General features: G+C 57.1%; 6 non-coding genes across 6 annotated transcripts; all 6 read right to left on the minus strand.

Annotated features, from left to right (window-relative positions):
• Positions 1–397: 397 nt before the first annotated feature.
• On the minus strand, positions 398–516 carry LOC140412628 (5S ribosomal RNA). Its single transcript, XR_011941817.1, has one exon. It is a non-coding gene; the product is annotated as a 5S ribosomal RNA (ribosomal RNA).
• A 694-nt stretch (positions 517–1210) lies between these two features.
• Positions 1211–1329, minus strand: LOC140412629 (5S ribosomal RNA). Its single transcript, XR_011941818.1, has one exon. It is a non-coding gene; the product is annotated as a 5S ribosomal RNA (ribosomal RNA).
• Positions 1330–2019: 690 nt separating this feature from the next.
• LOC140413467 (5S ribosomal RNA) lies at positions 2020–2138 on the minus strand. Its single transcript, XR_011942635.1, has one exon. It is a non-coding gene; the product is annotated as a 5S ribosomal RNA (ribosomal RNA).
• A 690-nt stretch (positions 2139–2828) lies between these two features.
• LOC140412631 (5S ribosomal RNA) lies at positions 2829–2947 on the minus strand. The gene has a single exon (XR_011941820.1). It is a non-coding gene; the product is annotated as a 5S ribosomal RNA (ribosomal RNA).
• A 694-nt stretch (positions 2948–3641) lies between these two features.
• On the minus strand, positions 3642–3760 carry LOC140414254 (5S ribosomal RNA). The gene has a single exon (XR_011943395.1). It is a non-coding gene; the product is annotated as a 5S ribosomal RNA (ribosomal RNA).
• A 690-nt stretch (positions 3761–4450) lies between these two features.
• Positions 4451–4569, minus strand: LOC140413538 (5S ribosomal RNA). The gene has a single exon (XR_011942703.1). It is a non-coding gene; the product is annotated as a 5S ribosomal RNA (ribosomal RNA).
• Positions 4570–5000: the final 431 nt, after the last annotated feature.

Below are 5000 nucleotides of genomic sequence, written 5' to 3' on the forward strand. Positions count from 1 at the left end.
TGCGCACTTCTCTCAGCACAGCCAGCACAAGGGTCAGGCAGGCAATGCAAGCCAGCTCTCTCTTCCTTCGCTTTCCACACCAGCCCCAATGCCACAACTTGCATTCATGCGGCGCCTTCAGGCTAGGAGAGAGAACGTCCTGCCGACACACTGGCTTGCGGCCACACGGGCCAGCTGGCGTGCCCATCAAAGTGCAGCACGCCAAGGCACACAACCGTGCTGCGTTGCAAAGGCCCGGCAAAGCTGCAGCAGCTGAATGGCCCGACCAAGCCGCCTGCCTGAGTTGAGCCCGCAGGCAAGTGTTGGGAGGAATGGCGAGGACGCAGAGAGCAGCAAAAGGTTGGCCTGCCTCTGGTGTGGAGAGTGCTTGGCGTGAGCAGTCACTGCTGGCCGCAAAAGCCTACTGCACCTGGTATTCCCAGGCGGTCTCCCATCCAAGTACTAACCAGGCCTGAGTCTGCTTAGCTTCCGAGATCAGACGAGATCGGGCGTTTTCAGACTAGTATGGCCGTAGGCATCTGCAGCACCGTCTTCTCGCCTATTCAAGCTGGCCACCCTAGCACCCTCGCCACTTCTTCTTTCCGGTTGTTTTCAATTTTTTCTCTCTCTTTTTCTACTTCTACTTCTACTTCTCCTCCTCTTTCTCTCCTTCTCCTGCTAATTCTAGCCTATATGCCTGATACTCGCTCCCCTTCATGCCATCCCCACCGAGCTTTCTTTTTTCTTCTCCACCTCCTCAAGGAAAACTGCAAGCCCCGCCTACCTCACACCAGCCTGCCGCCTGCACGCTGCTGCCTTTCCACATTGCAACGCTGCGCACTTCTCTCAGCACAGCCAGCACAAGGGTCAGGCAGGCAATGCAAGCCAGCTCTCTCTTCCTTCGCTTTCCACACCAGCCCCAATGCCACAACTTGCATTCATGCGGCGCCTTCAGGCTAGGAGAGAGAACGTCCTGCCGACACACTGGCTTGCGGCCACACGGGCCAGCTGGCGTGCCCATCAAAGTGCAGCACGCCAAGGCACACAACCGTGCTGCGTTGCAAAGGCCCGGCAAAGCTGCAGCAGCTGAATGGCCCGACCAAGCCGCCTGCCTGAGTTGAGCCCGCAGGCAAGTGTTGGGAGGAATGGCGAGGACGCAGAGAGCAGCAAAAGGTTGGCCTGCCTCTGGTGTGGAGAGTGCTTGGCGTGAGCAGTCACTGCTGGCCGCAAAAGCCTACTGCACCTGGTATTCCCAGGCGGTCTCCCATCCAAGTACTAACCAGGCCTGAGTCTGCTTAGCTTCCGAGATCAGACGAGATCGGGCGTTTTCAGACTAGTATGGCCGTAGGCATCTGCAGCACCGTCTTCTCGCCTATTCAAGCTGGCCACCCTAGCACCCTCGCCACTTCTTCTTTCCGGTTGTTTTCAATTTTTTCTCTCTCTTTTTCTACTTCTACTTCTACTTCTCCTCCTCTTTCTCTCCTTCTCCTGCTAATTCTAGCCTATATGCCTGATACTCGCTCCCCTTCATGCCGTCCCCACCTAGCTCTCTTTTTTCTTCTCCACCTCCCCAAGGAAAACTGCAAGCCCCGCCCACCTCACACCAGCCTGCCGCCTGCACGCTGCTGCCTTTCCACATTGCAACGCTGCGCACTTCTCTCAGCACAGCCAGCACAAGGGTCAGGCAGGCAATGCAAGCCAGCTCTCTCTTCCTTCGCTTTCCACACCAGCCCCAATGCCACAACTTGCATTCATGCGGCGCCTTCAGGCTAGGAGAACGTCCTGCCGACACACTGGCTTGCGGCCACACGGGCCAGCTGGCGGGCCCATCAAAGTGCAGCACGCCAAGGCACCCAACCGTGCTGCGTTGCAAAGGCCCGGCAAAGCTGCAGCAGCTGAATGGCCCGACCAAGCCGCCTGCCTGAGTTGAGCCCGCAGGCAAGTGTTGGGAGGAATGGCGAGGACGCAGAGAGCAGCAAAAGGTTGGCCTGCCTCTGGTGTGGAGAGTGCTTGGCGTGAGCAGTCACTGCTGGCCGCAAAAGCCTACTGCACCTGGTATTCCCAGGCGGTCTCCCATCCAAGTACTAACCAGGCCTGAGTCTGCTTAGCTTCCGAGATCAGACGAGATCGGGTGTTTTCAGACTAGTATGGCCGTAGGCATCTGCAGCACCGTCTTCTCGCCTATTCAAGCTGGCCACCCTAGCACCCTCGCCACTTCTTCTTTCCGGTTGTTTTCAATTTTTTCTCTCTCTTTTTCTACTTCTACTTCTACTTCTCCTCCTCTTTCTCTCCTTCTCCTGCTAATTCTAGCCTATATGCCTGATACTCGCTCCCCTTCATGCCGTCCCCACCTAGCTCTCTTTTTTCTTCTCCACCTCCCCAAGGAAAACTGCAAGCCCCGCCCACCTCACACCAGCCTGCCGCCTGCACGCTGCTGCCTTTCCACATTGCAACGCTGCGCACTTCTCTCAGCACAGCCAGCACAAGGGTCAGGCAGGCAATGCAAGCCAGCTCTCTCTTCCTTCGCTTTCCACACCAGCCCCAATGCCACAACTTGCATTCATGCGGCGCCTTCAGGCTAGGAGAACGTCCTGCCGACACACTGGCTTGCGGCCACACGGGCCAGCTGGCGGGCCCATCAAAGTGCAGCACGCCAAGGCACCCAACCGTGCTGCGTTGCAAAGGCCCGGCAAAGCTGCAGCAGCTGAATGGCCCGACCAAGCCGCCTGCCTGAGTTGAGCCCGCAGGCAAGTGTTGGGAGGAATGGCGAGGACGCAGAGAGCAGCAAAAGGTTGGCCTGCCTCTGGTGTGGAGAGTGCTTGGCGTGAGCAGTCACTGCTGGCCGCAAAAGCCTACTGCACCTGGTATTCCCAGGCGGTCTCCCATCCAAGTACTAACCAGGCCTGAGTCTGCTTAGCTTCCGAGATCAGACGAGATCGGGCGTTTTCAGACTAGTATGGCCGTAGGCATCTGCAGCACCGTCTTCTCGCCTATTCAAGCTGGCCACCCTAGCACCCTCGCCACTTCTTCTTTCCGGTTGTTTTCAATTTTTTCTCTCTCTTTTTCTACTTCTACTTCTACTTCTCCTCCTCTTTCTCTCCTTCTCCTGCTAATTCTAGCCTATATGCCTGATACTCGCTCCCCTTCATGCCACCCCCACCGAGCTCTCTTTTTTCTTCTCCACCTCCTCAAGGAAAACTGCAAGCCCCGCCTACCTCACACCAGCCTGCCGCCTGCACGCTGCTGTCTTTCCACATTGCAACGCTGCGCACTTCTCTCAGCACAGCCAGCACAAGGGTCAGGCAGGCAATGCAAGCCAGCTCTCTCTTCCTTCGCTTTCCACACCAGCCCCAATGCCACAACTTGCATTCATGCGGCGCCTTCAGGCTAGGAGAGAGAACGTCCTGCCGACACACTGGCTTGCGGCCACACGGGCCAGCTGGCGTGCCCATCAAAGTGCAGCACGCCAAGGCACACAACCGTGCTGCGTTGCAAAGGCCCGGCAAAGCTGCAGCAGCTGAATGGCCCGACCAAGCCGCCTGCCTGAGTTGAGCCCGCAGGCAAGTGTTGGGAGGAATGGCGAGGACGCAGAGAGCAGCAAAAGGTTGGCCTGCCTCTGGTGTGGAGAGTGCTTGGCGTGAGCAGTCACTGCTGGCCGCAAAAGCCTACTGCACCTGGTATTCCCAGGCGGTCTCCCATCCAAGTACTAACCAGGCCTGAGTCTGCTTAGTTTCCGAGATCAGACGAGATCGGGCGTTTTCAGACTAGTATGGCCGTAGGCATCTGCAGCACCGTCTTCTCGCCTATTCAAGCTGGCCACCCTAGCACCCTCGCCACTTCTTCTTTCCGGTTGTTTTCAATTTTTTCTCTCTCTTTTTCTACTTCTACTTCTACTTCTCCTCCTCTTTCTCTCCTTCTCCTGCTAATTCTAGCCTATATGCCTGATACTCGCTCCCCTTCATGCCGTCCCCACCTAGCTCTCTTTTTTCTTCTCCACCTCCCCAAGGAAAACTGCAAGCCCCGCCCACCTCACACCAGCCTGCCGCCTGCACGCTGCTGCCTTTCCACATTGCAACGCTGCGCACTTCTCTCAGCACAGCCAGCACAAGGGTCAGGCAGGCAATGCAAGCCAGCTCTCTCTTCCTTCGCTTTCCACACCAGCCCCAATGCCACAACTTGCATTCATGCGGCGCCTTCAGGCTAGGAGAACGTCCTGCCGACACACTGGCTTGCGGCCACACGGGCCAGCTGGCGGGCCCATCAAAGTGCAGCACGCCAAGGCACCCAACCGTGCTGCGTTGCAAAGGCCCGGCAAAGCTGCAGCAGCTGAATGGCCCGACCAAGCCGCCTGCCTGAGTTGAGCCCGCAGGCAAGTGTTGGGAGGAATGGCGAGGACGCAGAGAGCAGCAAAAGGTTGGCCTGCCTCTGGTGTGGAGAGTGCTTGGCGTGAGCAGTCTCTGCTGGCCGCAAAAGCCTACTGCACCTGGTATTCCCAGGCGGTCTCCCATCCAAGTACTAACCAGGCCTGAGTCTGCTTAGCTTCCGAGATCAGACGAGATCAGGCGTTTTCAGACTAGTATGGCCGTAGGCATCTGCAGCACCGTCTTCTCGCCTATTCAAGCTGGCCACCCTAGCACCCTCGCCACTTCTTCTTTCCGGTTGTTTTCAATTTTTTCTCTCTCTTTTTCTACTTCTACTTCTACTTCTCCTCCTCTTTCTCTCCTTCTCCTGCTAATTCTAGCCTATATGCCTGATACTCGCTCCCCTTCATGCCATCCCCACCGAGCTCTCTTTTTTCTTCTCCACCTCCTCAAGGAAAACTGCAAGCCCCGCCTACCTCACACCAGCCTGCCGCCTGCACGCTGCTGCCTTTCCACATTGCAACGCTGCGCACTTCTCTCAGCACAGCCAGCACAAGGGTCAGGCAGGCAATGCAAGCCAGCTCTCTCTTCCTTCGCTTTCCACACCAGCCCCAATGCCACAACTTGCATTCATGCGGCGCCTTCAGGCTAGGAGAGAGA

This window comes from Scyliorhinus torazame, chromosome 4, assembly GCF_047496885.1.
Source record: "Scyliorhinus torazame isolate Kashiwa2021f chromosome 4, sScyTor2.1, whole genome shotgun sequence".
Taxonomy (NCBI): Eukaryota; Metazoa; Chordata; class Chondrichthyes; order Carcharhiniformes; family Scyliorhinidae; genus Scyliorhinus; species Scyliorhinus torazame.